The sequence below is a fragment of the Aythya ferina genome (genome assembly GCF_964211825.1).
Source record: "Aythya ferina genome assembly, chromosome: 1".
In the NCBI taxonomy this organism is placed as follows: Eukaryota; Metazoa; Chordata; class Aves; order Anseriformes; family Anatidae; genus Aythya; species Aythya ferina.
The window spans coordinates 150,756,430-150,773,273 of record NC_140296.1 but is presented as its reverse complement, the minus strand read 5'-3'; positions in this window follow the sequence as shown (position 1 = coordinate 150,773,273).

The following is a 16,844-nucleotide window of genomic DNA, read 5'->3' as shown; positions in this document are numbered from 1 at the left end:
TTCTTGGATAATTCTGTGGGCGGGCCAATATAACCAGTATTTTATCTCTGACCCAGTCTAATTTTTCAGCCTGCGAAATATCAACACTCTTCAATGTCCCCCCCCCAAAATAAATAAATAAATAAATAAATAAATAAATAAATAAAAGTCCAATTGTGTGTGGAAACCTGATGTTTTTAACTGAGGTTTGTACTTCAGTTATCATACTGGGCTCTATCCCTCAGTCCTGAGAATGCACATCATTTCAGGAAGCCAAAGAAAAAGTTGTCTGAGGAATCCATGTCCTTTTGCTCCAAATGCTGTAGTGAACTAAATGTCACCTCTAAAGACACTGTAATTCAAGTTAGTGGGCTATATGGGAATATTTCTGAGAATTTGATTTGCTTAAATCTGTCTTTGTGCCCGTAATCTCAGATCCTAGCATTGCCCTTTTAAAATGCCAAATGCAACAGCTTGGATCATTAGCACACTTTGAATTCTGTTATTTGGGTCGTGCAAATGTGACTTCTGTCCTTTAGGCAGACACTTTCATGCTGGAGGGGAAGTGGGGGGAAATAGTATTTAGAATACTGTAGGACAACTCTGGTGTCATACTGTGTTATAACTTCAACAAAACCTAATAGATCTATCCTAAGCCTAATTAATATGAAAAAAAAAAAAATATTGCCCAAGTGTGAGAGACTTATCATTAACCCTTTTCTCAGTTTTAAATTTCATTTCCCTTTGATATTTATTGTTAAGTTTACTCACTACACACTCAACTTTGAATTATATTTCTTCTCTAAGAACCCAGCACTCTCCTGGATGATTCCACACAGAAATCTCACTGTGGAGGAAGAGTCAGAGTTGTGGGGCAGCCTCCTTTCAGTCTGCACAAGCTGCAAAACTGCCCTCTGCTATCTGTTATTTTGCCAGGTAAAATGTTTTTTATCAAAAGGCATAGGGCTGGGGAAGAGAAAGGGCATGACTGGGGTCTAGAAGAGATGACATAAGATGACACAGTAAGATTAAAGGCAAGTGAGGAAAAGAGAGGAGAAATAGTGGGTTTTGAGGAAGAATCAAAAGTGTGTGTGAGGAAAAAGCAGAGGAAAAGGAGGAAGGACAATCAGAAGGAATGGTGAGAGGGGACCAAAGGAAGAGATGTAGAAATTGAGAAGAATCATTATGGGATACCAGAGACATGACTGGGAAAAAAATAAAAATAAAAATAAAAATAAAAATAAAAATAAAAATAAAAATAAAAAATGAATTAATAGAAAGAAAAGCAACACCAGAATGATTTAGTTAAATTCTAACAAAAAGTAGAATACTGATGGTGATACTACCAATCACCGTCAGTAACACTACTGTATGTCATATTGCTTTCCATTGGTGTAACAGATACATCCAGATACATATTTTCAGCTTTTTATTTATTTATTTATTTATTTATTTATTTATTTATTTATTGCTCACCTTTAAATACTTAACCTTTTGGCAATAGGAAGCTTTTGGGTACAGGGCTAAGTAGGCTTTGGGCCAACTCCACTCGTAACCCACAGGGGAGTCTGTCTCCACCGTAAACCTTCTAGGTATATGTTGATGGAGGGAGAACATCTGCTCTGCAGCTGCTGTATATTCTGAAATAGCATGTCATGATTACAGTGTACCTTGTAATGCATACATACAAAGAACACAAACTAAGATTTCACTGCTGACCTTAATTTTGGCATTTCCCAGCTTTCAAATGCTTGAATTTGCAACCTTGATGTATTAACTTAGGTTTTTCTTCTCTGCAATTATAAACAACACTTTGCATTTCTCTGATGTATTCTGCCCAAGAATTTGATAGTGTTCTATAAACATTTTTTCTTTTGAAATTAGGCATGACAGCAGCAGTCTTTTGAAGTAAGTAACTTTTACCATTATTTCAGCTTTTGAAATGAATACATGCAGAGATCATGCTTAGTCACACAGGATGTCCGCAGATCAGAAGAGACAGCCCTATATTCTACACCCTGACCTGTGTTTTGACCTTCACCTGTACTTCTTTTGTAGATAAAAAAGTCCTTTTTAAAATCACAGAATTGCATTTGTGACTTTCCTATTTTGAATCTATGTGAAATAGCAGTACATGCCATTTGGAGGCCTAAGGCCACATTTCATCTGCAGTAAGTCTGAACAGGATGCTCATTAACAAATAGCAGCCTTCAGCCAGCCTGGGGTTCACTGCAAAGGGCCACATGAATACTTTATGAATAATAAAATGGACTGGAAACGTTTGGATCATGCGGGTGAGGTCTTCTGTAAGAGCTATTTGAAGTACTAATAACATAGCATCATTAATTTCTTGTTAGCTGAGTTTAAATTTCATCTCCTTGAAATAGTTTCTAGTGTGTCCATCAATAAAGGTCTTCTGTGCATCATGTTTCCTTTTGATAGAGCAGTTGCTGCTTGTTGGTAAGCTAATTACTTATGTTTTCATTCTGCCTGGTAAACAGATCTCCCCTTGTTCTTATCACAGTTCATGCTTCAGTTGTTTTCTAGTAGACTGCTTTTTCTTCTGTCAAGCTATAAAGGCCTCTTCTTCCAAGGCAAGAAATAATAAGCATTAAAAAAAATGACCAGAGTGAAACTGTATAGTCCTTCAGCTCTGCACAGGCAAAATACGTGATGAATTCAGAACAAACAGTCTTCACCCTGGCTACACTCACTTGCCTTTTATTCTGTTCCTCCGTGAAGCCTCTGTGGCCTCACATCTGAATTTCACTGTTTTCCATTTCTTAAAAGGTATCTATATCATCTATATTTATATCTATATAATCTATCTATAGTGTTTCCATCTCCAAATGCCTTCACAGAGTTTTTCTCAGATCAGCTTCCTTGTCTGTCTCCAGGAACAGAAACTCTTCCTTTTGCCTCGTCATGATCCTTCTCCTGTGTAGACCCAGACAGCTTGGCTGGGAACCATCCCTGGGACACACAGGACACAGCTTGAAGCCATTTTGAGTGGGCAGCAGTAGCCTCAGCACCACCAAAAGCCACAGGGCTGCATGCCCTATGGTTAGGTCTAGCATAAATAACAGGAGTGTGTGTCACCTCAGCCTCCAAACAGCAGTGGCCCTGCTCTACTGTTTCAAACAGCTTCATGAAAATCTCCTCCCTGACACTTCTGAACAGACCTTTCCTGACATCCCGTCTCTTCCCACTGTTTGCCTCCTCCATCAAGTGAATTGGACTGATGGATAGGCTGATAATGTAAACCAGCCTTTGCTGAAATAAGGGGTAGATTAAGGTGTAAAATTTGGTGTCAGGATCATATTTCTACCTGTGTGCTTCCGAGCTTCTGACTTTTCTCCACTTGGTGATGAATGGCAGGAAGGGGAAAAAGGGAGTGGGAAGCCCCCCTGCTTTCGTCAGGGGGAAAATGCTTAGTGTGCAGTAAATTTCTCATATTTCCAACTCATGCTGGAGCATGTTTGCCAAGAGCTTAAGAGTTATAGGCCCATAAGTCAAATACCTTGAAAATAGGTGCTATTATTCTCCCGTTTTTCACCTGAGCTTGTAAGTAGGCTCCATATATCTTTGACTCACTACAGCAGATTTCTTCCATGTTCTGTTCTATTCCTTTATGTCAATTAAACTCCAGCAGAAAGGTGATATATGAATGTATTTCATCAAAATAATCATGCCCAGAGCCTGGCGATGGTGCTCCAACAAAAGCCATGTCACAGATACAGCATGCCAGGAAGAGACATCAGAACTTTTTCCAGATGTACCCAGTGGCTATACAGGGCAGAACCATGACTGCTTCATCGCAGCAGACACTTCAGCATCTATTGCATTGTGTGCATGGCCCATACCCTGCCATTGCTCATGTGTCCGGGTGCTTCACACCATGCCCCTTCTCTTGTAGCTGCACTGGGAAGGTGAGAAATGTTGCTGCCTCTATTTTGTGGTGGGATAACTAACATACTGCCAGGGGTACTACACTTACCCAGGAGATTCTTTCTGAGGATTAAGGATGACTAGGAAGAGAAGGGATCCACCTGAACAAATGGTCACTTCAGTCTTTACTGTAAGATTTGCCTTTGGGAATTCCAGACCCTTGAGACTCGTGAGAAAGTCTAAAGTAAGGAATATTTATCCTGGGTGGAGGAAGATCTGGTTAGAGAACATTTAAACAAACTGAACACACACAAGCCCATCAGACACGATGGGATGTACACAAGAACACTAAGGAGGCTGGCTGATGTCATTTTGAGGTCACTCTTGATGTCTTTGAGAGGTCATGGCAACTGGGCAAGGTTCCTGAGGACTGAAAGAAAGTAGATGTCATTCATCTTCAAAAAGGGCAAGAGAGGGACCCTGAGAAATGCAGTTCTCATCCTTGTTATTTTGGGGGCCCCAGAGCTGAACACAGTAGTCCAGGGGGGATCTCACAAGGAGACTCCTATGAGGTCAGTAGTCTTGTCTGCATTGCTTTATAGATGTCTCAGAAGGCACAGTAACATTCTGGGCAGGGATGCAGGCAATACAGAAAGCAAGGTGATGCGACCTGCTTCCTGCATCTGGATAGCCATGAGCAAAGGGGTCATCTGGGAAGTCATCCTCTGGATAAATCTTGGTATTTGAGATGTTTCTTTATCCATCTGCTGCTTTACTCTCTGCTGGGCACTTGACATGCCTGAAATTCCCCCACTACCTGCTAACCTACTCCTTGTGGTCATAAAACATGTCTGCATCCTGATGCCCTAGGCAGGGATGTCCAGGCAATGTGTATGCAAGTCTGTGGTGTGAACTTGCAAGGAATACTGTTCCTCCTGGCACAGACCCATTTGGTGAAATCTTCCTGTCAGCATACAGCTAAGGGCACGCATGTGTCCCTGGAAGCTGTATTTGATAATGAGTGATAATGAGCTTTTTGAGTGATGGGGGTGGGATGGAGGAATGTTGCCAGCACTGATCTCTCCTGTTGTAGAAGGTGATGAAGTGTTTTCTATCTGCAGAAAGAGTGGCAAAGTGGGGAAAAGAATGGAAAATTGCCTGAAGGAGGGAAAATCTTGTGACTCATAATGGAGTATAGGCAGCACAGTAATGACAGTAGACACCTTTGATGCCAATGTCATATGGCAAGAAAACACAACTCTCTTGATCTGCATGGATTTTACAGTACAGCTCTTGAGGAGGTAGAAGTCCTGCACATCACCAGGGTGTGCCATGAATTTAACACTCCTAACAGTTATAGCTACTCATGGGCTCCCTCCAGGTATATGAGCCTTGCCTTATGCCCTGGTGAATATTCCCTGGGGCATCATGCTAAAGCAGTGAAAGTTGTGTCCATAGCAAAATGTGGCTAGGTCTCCTAGTGCAAGAAAACAGGGTAGCAACTGGGGCTGTGAACGGGGCAGAGCAATGAGACAGAGGACAAGCTCTAGAGCACCCTTGTGGGAGCTCCACAGCAGCAGGCAGAGAGCTGGGGTGATCCCTGCCTTCAGCATTTGCACATGATCAGCCCTCAGTAATGAATGAAGCTGCACAACACTGCACCTATGTACTTGCCTATAATATCTCCTCAGCATTAAGGCACGCAGGATGTTGGTGGTAGTTGGAAATGTTCCCAGGAAAGGGCTGGCTACTGTCACGGCACTAAAAGGTGATAATTAACAATATCACACGTCCTTCACCCAACCTAATCCTGGAAAAGAGAAAATGATACAAGAAAGAAATGGATATAGAAAGCAGAACTGCAAATACAATGAGGACTATGCCAGGAAAAGTAAGAAACTTTTATTAATGCATGTAAAACTTCATTATTTTGAGACAGTAGAAAATAACAGGCCAACTTTGCAGGCCTTTCTATCTCTGTCATTGCCTATTTAACTAAAGCTTGTAGTAGACACTAATAAATTATTTTTTCTCTTTCAAATGAGAACCTTTTTTTTTGTTACTATAATACTTCATGAGCACCTGCCTTCAATTCCACACTAATTTAGGCTTTGTCCAATTTTCAGAGAAACTAAGGTTATATATATGGTCACATGCAGTAATTTGTTAGTGTATGAGGCTGGCAGGGAACTTCTGATAGTTAACAGAAAGATTTATTTAGTGTCTCCAGAAAATTAAGTCATCTAAAGAAACAACCCAGTTTTTGCTGAGGAGACTAACAATGAGGTGAAAAGATAGCTTAAGACTTTGCAGAGGCTAATGATGAAATGGAAATATAGTTCAAGGCTTCACCTCTCGTCTGCTTTTTCTAAGTGTATCTTGAGCTAATGACCTTATCTTTTATTGAGGTCTTAGATTGCAGATGAAATCCATCCCTGGTTTGTTTGATAGGGTAGTCCCAGTGTTTTGCCACACAGAGGCAAGGTCAAGGAGTGTGGTTCAGTGCCCTGTCACCAAATGTAGCAGGAGAGACATGCTTGCATTGCAGTTGAAGTGTTTTGGCCATCATAACAAAATCCAAGTTAGCACTGGAGCTGGGCAAATGTTTTCATTTGACAGTGGAGCCATGACCCTATTTCTCAGACTGAGTTAAATAACTTTAGGTGTGGATGTGACAAAGCTGGCATGAAGATGGAACAAGGACTGATATGTGCCCAATCCCACCCAGTCACCACAGCTCTTCCTCTGCCTTCCCCAAGACATGACATGTGAGTCTCAGTGACGTTTTATTCTTGTTAACCTGGTAATAGACTGCTCCTTGTATGAACTATTCAACACACTTTCAGGCCAGCATCCCATCTGAGAATGGATAGATACAGGCATGTTTTAGCCAGACTTTCCCTTTGTCCTTAACCATGAATGCAGTGCCAAGGGCAAAGCAGGGTATGCACAGGAGTCACCTATGACAACGTGGAACTTGTGGGCCTTTCCTTTAGAGTATTTAAAGAGTGGAACTGAAGATCTGCCCCTAAATACTGGCTGTGTTTCTTGACTTCGTAAGAAAGCCATGATTGTCACTAAGATGTAAGCATCTGAGGAATGCTTTGGTAGGCCATCATATCCACAAATGTCTGCCTGAAATCGAGCTTCACACAGTGTTTTTAGGCATCTCTGCTTTTTTTTTTTTCTTTCTTTCTTTTTTAATTTGTAGAATATCTAACTTGATGCTTGCACAAACTGGGCCTCAGAATGAAAAAAAATAGGTGTTGAAATGACACCATGGTTTGTAAAGCTCTCTTATAGGCTGAGGTGAAAAAATAAATTGAGGTTAACAAGAGAAGTCAGGAGAGTGGAGAGGCAGGAAATTAAACCTTACTGTTCTCAGCACTTACTTGGAGAAAAAATTAATAGCATTTTGTTTTGTAGAGAACATTTGTCACAATGGTTTCTAGCAAATATCAGCCACAGATATATTGCTTTATCAGAAAGTTGGCAAGCAACAACAACAAAGAACACAGATGGGAATGCAGAGACAGAAAAAATTGGCAAAAAGCGTTCTGGCTTGTATCTTAAGTATGTATAAGGTACTACCCTGGTATCTAATTATAGGCTGTGCAGGAAGCAGCAGCTCTATTTAAGGTTTCTTGACATTCTTATCTGAATGTCGTCTGTTGTTTTCAGTTCTAACAAATTGTTTAAGCTGCTGTTTTCCATGGTGGGTATCTGCCTCTGGCTGATCGTGTTCCAGGCAGAGTTATCCAACTACTTAAAATGTTTTGCAGGAAAAAGAAAAAGAAAAAAAAAAAATCAAAACAAAACAGGGGAGGCAAACCTGGATTTTTTTCTTCACCCATCCTAAAGGAATATTTGCTTTTCTTCATTTTTTTTCTTTCTTTTTTTTTTTCTTTTTTTTTGACTTTTTAAAAAAATCTTTATTTTAAAATAGCCCCCTCTAAAGCTTCACATTCTTGCTGACACCCACACCTCCTGAACCATCCTTGCTTCCGATCACAGCTCAACACTGCTCAAGCTACCTCACCATGGTCCAGACATGATCCCTGCCAGTGCTGAGGTGAGGCCCATATGAGTGCTCATCGGCAAGACAAGACCACAAATGCATTCCCACCCCATAGCCCGGCTTCCTCCTGTTTCTCGAGCTTGGATCCAGTCGCTGGGCTCAACTCTTACACCGGCACCACCCAAGACCTCCATTTGCCTCCTGCTCTGACCCCACTGCACCTGCTGCCCAAAACAGCTCTCACTGTGGTGCTCCTTACTGGCTCTGGTACGGGGCCTGTCTCACCCAAAGCATGCCAAAGTGTCCCATTAGTCTGACAGTGCATCGATCGTGGATGATTTCTTGATATTGCATTTTTGTTTGTTTGCCTCCAGATAATCTGACAGTGCTTCTGGTGCAGTATTTGCAGAGGTTGCTGGGAAAAAGGAAAAAAAAAGAAAGAAAGAAAGAAAGAAAGAAAGAAAGAAAGAAAGAAAGAAAGAAAGAAAGAAAGAAAGAAAGAAAGAAAGAAAGAAAGAAAGAAAGAAAGAAAGAAAGAAAGAAAGAAAGAAAGAAAGAAAGAAAGAAAGAAGGATATATTCATATTTAGAGATGAGGGAAATCCAACCATATTTATATTCCTTAAACAAACATGTCTACAGAATGAAAATATCCCCTGGAACATCAGGATAAATATTCAGGGAACTGCTTTCTTCTTTGTGTAGAAAGTGAGGGTCAGAGTAACTGTGCTGGTGGCTAACTGCACAAAATATCAGTGCCACGAAAGAGTAAACCCCAGATAAGGCAAAAATGATGAAGCACACTCAGAGATGAGCAAAACCAGCTTGGCCCTGAGCTGTGAGGCAAACACAAGAAAACATTTGACTCTTCTTCTGGCTTAAGCGTTACTGAAAGCTGGCCATTATTGTCCTTGGATGGTATGAAAACACCAAAAGTAAACAAGCCTTTACTGTCATCCAGTATTGTGCAAGGTTACGCAATTACAGAGGAACATGTTTTCTTCTGCTTAAGAGAGCTTATATGTAAAATACCTTCAGCTGCAAAGACAAATGCAAAAGAACAAATGGGACTGCTGTGTTGAGTGCTCTGGAACTGCAGGAAAACAAAACAAAACAAAACAAAACAAAACAAAACAAAACAAAACAAAATAAAAACAGTTAGTGAAGAAAGAGAGGGAAACAACTGCAATTTGCCACGCTTTGCCTCACTTCATTTTTATTTTTTTTTCCCCAGTACAATTTAGGATGAGGTTCATTTTGTTGTGGATGGGCAACAGCATGATGGAGCACCTTTTTTACTTAAGACCTCCAAAATGTTGCTGAGCCACATCTTGCCTCCAGGCAATTCCCGGTCTCTCCCTCTCTACAGAACTCTCAGTGGGGAAAAAAAAAAATAGAGAAAAAAGAAAAACATTAGCAGGCACCTCACGGTACTGCCCAGGGTTTAGATAAACCTACTCACTGGAAGTAACCTGAGGAGATGCCAGGAGATCATGATCTTTGTTTCTGAGCACAAACAGATCAGCAATGTCCAGACTTTCACTTTTCAAAGTAAAGCATTTTCAAAACTGATTGTGGTGGCATGACAATGGGCAGCTTCTGACCAAAGCTCTTGAGAGTTCAGACAGTACTGCCTCGTTCCTACCATGTCCCATGAGGGGAAAGAGAGGCATCATCCTGGTTTGTCTGCAGATAAATGAGACACAGGCAATTTCTAATTAAAAAGATAAATTTGTATGTGTACTGCATTTTCATCTCTAAGGATGTCGTATTTGGGTTTCAGGTTTTTCCTTCTTGCCTGCCTTCCTTCTTCTCCTTCTTCTTTTTTAATATTTATTTATTTATTTATTTATTGGGGCAGCGGGGGTGGGGGGGGGGGGGGAGGGAGAGTATGACTATAGAGCTGAACACTGCATTGCAGTGTTTCAAAGCACAGCTATCACTGTCTGGCACACGTAGAAAACAGGGTGGGTATTTTTGCCCACTTCCACTGCAAATGCAGATTTTTGACAGGATGAAATTTCTCCCAAGCTTACTTCTAGTTCAGGAGGACTTAGTAATCCATCTTTACCTTTGGATCTCAGAAGGCCCAGATTTTTTTGGCCAGTTCTGGTTATCTTAATGTATACACTGAAAGCAATTTTGGAATATGAATTCTGTAAAAAAGATTGATGTGCCAGAAAGTGCAGTATAAATCAAGTGCCCAACCAGCTCCATTTCTAAATCTGCCTTTTTTCCTCTACTCAGAGTCTTGCAAATGCAGAGGCTCACCTGAGCCAAGTAGCACCCTCTACACAAGTGATGTATTTAATTTCTCCTAAATAGCCAGATCGCTTCAGAAATCAACTACTGCTTTTCTAGGTGATACCTGACACACAGCTAAGGGGTCTTCATAGCCAAACACAACGTACCAAGTGGTTCAGAATGGATTTGATTTCTCCTGTATTGAAGTCATGGTTATACGACTTTACGTGTACATGCAAGATGATAGGTTATAGGTCAAAAATGTGAGCATGACATACATTTTCTTGGAGGTGTTAGTGATCCCTCCCTCAGTGATGGGCACAGAGAGACTCTCACCTGTAGTGGTTCATCCTGAAGTGCCCCCAGTTAGGTCTGCTATAGTCATCTATTTCCAGGACTGATACTCCTCCCTTTCTATATTCACACCAGTGGGATTCTGCTGACAACATGAGTTTGCTATAGGTTGCCTGTGTGAGGGAGGAGCCCCACACAGCTCTGAGAGCCCTGGCACACTGAACAGTGGTGTGACATGAGGTGAGTTTTCTGGCTTTCTTCTGCTGCCCCAGAAGGCAGGAGCAAACCCCTCCAGTAACCTCTCTGCAGCTTTTTCTAATCAATGCTTCTCACCAAGCTGACTACCATGACCCTGCCTTTCCCAGGCCCCACCATCTTTCTCTAGCTAACTAGTTAGCCAATTTCCTCTTACCTCATGACAGCCAAGAAGATTGTCCCAAAACATCTATGTTTCTCTCCTCTGTTTGCCCTGTCTCTTAGGGATAATAACATGGGTTATCTAATAGTGACTACATCAAAAAGCTCTCTGTAATTGCTGTATATGGGTACTAGGCTAAATGCAGTTCTGGCAAACTTCTATTGAAATAAGTGCGGGTGTGCTAAAAGTACATTTGTTCCATTTCCTTCGTTGCTCTGCCAGCAGCCATTGTATGATAAGCTTTGGTACATGGAAAGTGAAACAAAAGGGTATGAGGAAAAAACAAAGTAGTTTATTCATCTGAGGAACAGGTTATTGTTTGGGAATGCAAAGACCTATGTACATCTAAACAGTTTCCTTCAAGGCACAGTCCACCACAACTTGCTAGCTTTATTCACTGAAACCTTGTTCCATCACTTGCACTGGTGTCCTTTGTGGCTTTTGTCTTTTATTAATTCTAAGAGATACTCCATCTATGTCATCAGTAGAGAAAATATCAGTTAATAATGCTAATATCTATACTAATATCTTAGATCTTTCATAATCTTTTTCATTTATAGCTCCTATCAAGCTTGGATAGAGAGTAGGTACAAGTACATGAGAGATGCTTTTTTCAGTACTTTAAGAGGGCTCATAAGAAAAGGTAGAGAATGACTTCTTACTCAGAAAGGAAGAGATAGAACAATGGGGGAATGGTTTTAAACTAAAAGGGGAAAGATTTGGATTAGATGTTAGGAGGAAATTCTTCACTCAGAGGGTGTTGAGGCACTGGCACAGGCTGCCCAGAGAAACTGTAGATGCCCCATCCCTGGAGGTGTTCAAAGGTGTTCAAGCTTTGGGCAACCTTGGCTGGTGGGAGGTGTCCCTGCCCATGGCAGAGGGTTCAAATCAGATTGTCTGTAAAGTCCCTTCCAACCCAAGCTGTTCTATGATAAGTGAAGGTAAAAAGAGCCACCCCAGTTTCAGAAGCTACCCAGAACTTCATGCTCCCCTTGACTAATATGCTGACGGTGGCAGCCTAGCAAGAGACCTCTTTTTAAGTTAGAGTTCGGTAATGCATCCTGAAATACTTTATGTTTAAAAGCTAAGGTTTTCCTACTCCTTTAAGAATTCTAGTGAGTCCTTGGGCAAGTGCTATCACCTCCGTCACAAGTTCTCACTTGATAAACCATCTTGCTTAGGCCGTGAGAAGTTGGATTGCAGAATGCCCGTCGAAGGCTCTCGTGACCAATTGTTTGCCATATCTGTTTCTGCAGAGCTGCCATGACATCTCTATATTAGGCTTGCTTTCCTGTCTGTAAGAGCAGCTAGGGGTGCTGTGCCCACTTAGAGCAATACGTGTAGCACGAACTGCTTCTCATAGTCTCAGAAATAGAAGCTAAATGAAAAGAGTAGATTTTCTAGGCACCACTAGATGGTGCCTGTTGATCACTGTTGATGAGGAAAATAACTGCTCATCCAGAAAACTGGGAAGGGCAAGGGGGGGATAATCATGGGAGTGGAGAGACTCAGCACCCCACTGGGGGATATGTGGGCAGGTAAGACAGCTGTGCACAAAGGCAGGTAGAGCTGTCACCCCCAAAATCCTTGACAGAAAGTCTCTGCAACTACACCAAGACCAAGTCTGTGAGTGAAAGTTGGTTTGTTCCTTTCCTTTCCTTTCCTTTCCTTTCCTTTCCTTTCCTTTCCTTTCCTTTCCTTTCCTTTCCTTTCCTTTCCTTTCCTTTCCTTTCCTTTCCTTTCCTTTCCTTTCCTTTCCTTTCCTTTCCTTTCCTTCCCTTCCCTTCCCTTCCCTTCCCTTCCCTTCCCTTCCCTTCCCTTCCCTTCCCTTCCCTTCCCTTCCCTTCCCTTCCCTTCCCTTCCCTTCCCTTCCCTTCCCTTCCCTTCCCTTCCCTTCCCTTCCCTTCCCTTCCCTTCCCTTCCCTTCCCTTCCCTTCCCTTCCCTTCCCTTCCCTTCCCTTCCCTTCCCTTCCCTTCCCTTCCCTTCCCTTCCCTTCCCTTCCCTTCCCTTCCCTTCCCTTCCCTTCCCTTCCCTTCCCTTCCCTTCCCTTCCCTTCCCTTCCCTTCCCTTCCCTTCCCTTCCCTTCCCTTCCCTTCCCCTTCCCCTTCCCCTTCCCCTTCCCCTTCCCCTTCCCCTTCCCCTTCCCCTTCCCCTTCCCCTTCCCCTTCCCCTTCCCCTTCCCCTTCCCCTTCCCCTTCCCCTTCCCCTTCCCCTTCCCCTTCCCCTTCCCCTTCCCCTTCCCCTTCCCCTTCCCCTTCCCCTTCCCCTTCCCCTTCCCCTTCCCCTTCCCCTTCCCCTTCCCCTTCCCCTTCCCTTTCCCCTTCCCCTTCCCCTTCCCCTTCCCCTTCCCCTTCCCCTTCCCCTTCCCCTTCCCCTCTCCTTTAGCCCAAACTTGTGACTTAGATGCTTGTTATGAGTCTGACCTTCTGACTGCATTCAAATATGCGGTGTGGATACTACCGTAGGCAACAATATCAAATGATGTGGACCCAAGAGATTGACTGTCACATGGATTTACCAGAAAGGCCATGATGATTCCACTTTTCCACTGCTCCAGTCCCCTGGTCCTCCATCACTGCGCTGACAGCTCACATCATCTTCAGTGGCGGAGGAACTAGGATGTGGATGAGGGCACAGGGGGCAAAGAGCTCTCTGCTTTGTTGTTTTCATCAGGTCTACATCTGCCTTAGGGCTGTGTTGTCAGAAGTCCTTCTATAAAAGAGGATTCTTCTGAAATGCTCAGGGCCAGATTCTGGCTTGTCCAAGCCTGGAGCTACCTACATCCCTGAGTTTATTCAGGGGCTGTGAATGAAGTCAGACTGGTGTCTGTTACTTGTCTGAATGACAAGTACACCTACAAAACAACTGCATTATCACCGCACCAGGCTTCAGCTCAGTTCTTGATCTTAATGTTTTTTATTCATTTTTTCCTTCTAATACAGCGTGTACTCATCTGTTATTGTAATCATACTGCTAAAGTAAGTGTCCTTACTCCTAGGAGATGAAAAACTTTGTTTCCAGATTGCTTCTCTGCTGCTGTGTTTCAGTAGTGTGGTTTACGCCAAGGCTGGTGGAGAGGAGAAGCCAGGTCTAGAAGACCCCCAGGAAAGAGGGAGGGGGGCATGTGTTTTCCTGTGGTACAAACACAAAAACATGAACTTCCCATGTTTAGTTTGGGTTTCTCTTGGTAGTAAAAACTTCCATAGAACATCTTCCATAAACTGCACATGGATCTTTGAAATCCTATCTGGAATACTGTGATTTCAATAAAAAGCACAAAGAAAAATCAAGATGCTCTGTAGCATGTTGGGAATGTGATGTGAGATCAAAAAGTGAAGCCCTTGGCAGTGAAAGATAACCTTGCAATTAACAAATCAGCAAGGTAATGACTTGTCATGTAGTACTGGTGTCACTCATTAAGTCCCCATGCACTCTTTCAGTCCAAGCCTACATTTCAAAAAGGACATTGGTGGGAGAGGTCTCAGCTACTTTAGAAAATGTTCTGATTTTATTAATTCAGGAAAATATATGTAGCAAAAAAATAAGTAATTTATTCATATGAAAGCTGTGACTAGTGTACTGTAGGTGTCTGCAGAGTGCTGAGTCTTCTGCTAGATGGCTCTCTAACATAGAAGTATGATACACAGTGGCTGGCAGCTGATGTAATGTAAAGTCTGAGTAAAAATTGAGTTCAAGCTCCCAACAGTGAGGATAATTGGTTAATGGGATGACTAATTGCAGGGAGGACACAGGGACACTGTGACTTAAATCTTGATTAAAAATCTGGCACTCGCTCTGACAATGTATTATGTCTCAAAGACAAGTTCTGGGCTTACTGCAGAAATTTCAACAAGTTTTAGATCTTCTGTGGTGGATGGGCTTCAGTCTCTGAAATAAAGCATTTATAGATGAATAATTAGGTGGACCAAAAGGGAACCATGTCAGCCTAGGACACTTTGAAGGAAAATCTTGGCTCTGAGTGTTCCTGCAGAACTGACTTCTCAGAGGTAATGATAGCACTGCAGAGCAAGTCTGTCTGCAGAACAGGTGCCTGTCTAGGTTACTCAATTGGAAGTACTCCGTCTCTCTAGCCCATTCTTTATCACTCTCAGTGCCTAAAAGACAACCTTTGCAGGAAAACTCAGGGACCCATGAATATATTCACTTATATTCACTTATGTTCATTCTAAAGAACACCAGGTTCAGAGAAGAATGGAAGGGGTGACTAAAGTGTGCTGTTGACTGTCAGTTAACTTGTGTTTGTGCAGTGTTTCCATTGAACTGGGCCCTATATTTCTTGCAGAAGAGCTCTGCTCTGTGGTCACAAGCAAGGGACATGATGCTGAAGTGTTCGCCCAGGGTTCTCTAAAAGCCATACTCACAGCTGCTGAGATTTCATTTGCAGGTGTACTGCCTTGGTTGCCCTGTGAGTGATTTTCAGAGACCTGAGCAGCTCCAGTTGCTGATGGCCATAGCAGCACAGCTGTTAATAAGAAATATTGCTGGCTGAAGTTGCTTTGAAGACTGCTCTGGAGTCTTGGGAGAAAATGAGATGTCATAGCCCTGCTGGTTAAGTAGAAGCAAATACAAAAGGCCTGGTGTGATGCAGTAGCCATTATGTTAAATGGATTCTCTAGGTACTTCTGTGTCTTGAAGGAGAACAGAGAGAATGACCAGAAACCCAAGATAATCTTCTCTGCTTTTCCTGTATCTCAATAAGGTTTCTAAGCCCCAGTAGCTTCTAGATGATGCAAGCCTTATCTAATCATTCCAAGGAACACTCACTGAGTTTTCATATTTAAATATCTCCCAACATACGTACTTTCTTCATTGAGTTTATGAATGAGCTCATCTTATGAACCATTTGTAGGCTTCATCCATCTGCAGAAAACATCCTTTTGCAGAGACTCCGCTGGCTCCATGGTATGAATAATGCAGAAGAATTGCTGTGTTGAAGCTAGCTTCATTGTCAGTTTAATCTGAACATGAATAATTGAACACATTTTCTTTTTAGGGACAAGAACAGCTGCCATTTGAGCTGTTTAACCCCATTTGCCTTCTCACATTTCTCCTTAAACTCACTAAAGCCCCTGTGCTTAGCCACACATGCATCAAATCCATTTGGGGTTTTTCACTTGCTTGAGATAGGCCTTGATAATGAGCATAGCATGTTATTTGTGACACTAAGTGAGGGCTAGTTGCAGTTATTATGTGTATACCACTTATCTCTGGCCTTAACTCTTTGGTTGCTGGCTTGCTACTGGACTATACTGAGACTTCAACAGCAGAGTGCTGGGAAGTCAGTAAATGCCTTTGCAAAATTAGACCTTCAGTAGGGAGGAATATCATTAAGAGGAGTCAAGAGATTAAGTATTTAAGCAGTTGGTGTGGAAACTATGGAATTAATAGCCTGTCAGTTCAGCCTTCAAAGCTCTAACTGACTTCCCCATGGAGCCTGGTCACTTTTAGTCCCATTAGGTGGGGAAGCAAACCTGTGATTTCAATTTCCCATAAATCTCTTTCAAAATGGAACATGCCGTTTTGAAATCATGGGCCTGCAGAACTGCAACTGTCTGTTAACAGAGGAATTTGGTGTTTGCATATTCTTGCACTTTTTTATTTTTATTTATTTATTTATTTGTTTATTTAATGCAGGAAGAGCGTGTACAGTTGATATTACAATTAGATGTGAGGTTAGTGATGGGGAAACCTGTGGAGAGGAGTTGTTTTTTTTTAAGCCTCATATGGGAATGTTTGGTAGTCATGAAAAGAGTTTGTAAAACATTTGTTCTAAAAGAAACATTTAGAGTAAATGCTCTTGCACTGTATCATAAAATCATAGCTGTGTGTCACTCCTTAAAAATGTTTTCACTTGTAATTGTGCAATTATATTCCTTTTGATATAGTTGCCTCATCTGAATTCTTGCAAATGCTAGATTTTACAATCTCCATAATCCTGGGAGCATACTACATGTTTTAATGAGTATATTTTATAACAAAATG